Below are 1,750 nucleotides of genomic sequence, written 5' to 3'. Positions count from 1 at the left end.
TCGAAGCCTCTTAGCAGGCTCATGAAGGCTTCATTCAATCCGCTCTTCGCGGATAGAATCTTCTCAACCACTGTACCCATCAAGGTACGTTGTTCCTCCGTGACAGATGCTTGCCGCAGCATATCCTTCAACATATCCGGCGCCGCTGGGTCTCCGGAAGCCACCATAGGAGCACGGCCTTCCTTTGAAGAAATCCGTTCACTCGTCTCCAGAATCATCGCCGGCTGAAAACCGGATAGTCCCGGGCCTTCATTGTTGGCCCCCGAACCCCGGGAGATCGGGGGACCACCTTCGGGTGATGCCCTCTTCATCCCTCGCGCCGCTTGTTGATCAAGAAAAACCCTTCGGGACGACACTTCGGAGTCGTCCACCTTATTGGGCGAGGAGGCCGGGGGAGGCGTCTCGCTTTCCATCATCTCTGGGAGAAGATCTCCCAAGGAAGAGGATTGCTGAGGAAAACTCTGCGCCGAACTGAGAAGATACACATGTATATTACTTGTCACTTCGGTAACAGGAAAGGAACGTGATGTGATTAAAGCACCCTGGATTCACTTACGATTTGGTCGAAGGCTTGTCCTCATGGTGGAGCTGTGCAACGGCGTCGCCTTCCAATCTCGAGCCGCCCGACGATGGCATCTTGCCCCTCTTGGAAGCCAGTTCCTCCCAACCTTCGGAGGCGACCCTTTTCTTCCTATATGGAGAAGGGATGCTTGCTTCTCCTTCGCCTTTGTCTTCGGGCAAAGAAACGTCGATTTCTCCGGACCCGGTGTCTAATTTACCTTCGGAACGAAGGCCACCCCTGGTCTTCCCGCTCTCCACCTTGCCCTCCACCGGCGCCTGGTACGGTGCCGATGCCAGCATCCTTGTTAGCACGGGGTCCGCTGAGTCTTCGGGAAGGGGGGCCGGATGATACGTCTCCAACGTATCTATGATTTATGAAGTATTCATGCTATTATATTATCTGTTTTGGATGTTTATGGGCTTTACTAAACACTTTTATATTATTTTTGGGACTAACCTATTAACCGGAGGCCCAGCCCAAATTGCTGTTTTCTTGCCTGTTTCAGTGTTTCGAAGAAAAAGGAATATCAAACGGAGTCCAAACGGAACGAAACCTTTGGGAGAGTTATTTTTGGAACGGACGAACATTTCGTGGGTCCTCAAAGACGTCGGTGAACTGTTCCAACAGACGCGGGATCTCGACGGGAATTGGTGAGTCTGTTGTACTGTTGCTGTCGAGAGCGTTGAGGTGCACAATGTGTGCTACCGATCCTGTTGGGGATCGTAGCAGAATTTTAAAATTTTCCTACGCTCACCAAGATCCATCTATGGAGTATACTAGCAACGAGGGGAAAGGAGTGCATCTACATACCCTTGTAGATCACGAGCGGAAGCGTTCCAATGAACGTGGTTGATGGAGTCGTACTCGCCGTGATCCAAATCACCGATGACCGAGTGCCGAACGGACGGCACCTCCGCGTTCAACACACGTACGGTGCAGCGACGTCTCCTCCTTCTTGATCCAGCAAGGGGAAAGGAGAGGTTGATGGAGATCCAGCAGCACGACGGCGTGGTGGTGGATGTAGCGGGATCTCGGCAGGGCTTCGCCGAGCGTCTGCGAGAGGAAGAGGTGTAGCAGGGGAGGAGGGAGGCGCCCAAGGCTGTAATGTTGCTGCCCTCCCTCCCCCCTTTATATAGGCCCCCTGGGAGGGGGGGGGGGCGCCGGCCAAGACCCATCTAGATGGGGGGG

Source organism: Aegilops tauschii, chromosome 6, assembly GCF_002575655.3.
Source record: "Aegilops tauschii subsp. strangulata cultivar AL8/78 chromosome 6, Aet v6.0, whole genome shotgun sequence".
Lineage (NCBI taxonomy): Eukaryota > Viridiplantae > Streptophyta > Magnoliopsida > Poales > Poaceae > Aegilops > Aegilops tauschii.
The sequence above is the reverse complement of the archived record's forward strand: the minus strand, read 5'-3'. Positions refer to the sequence as shown.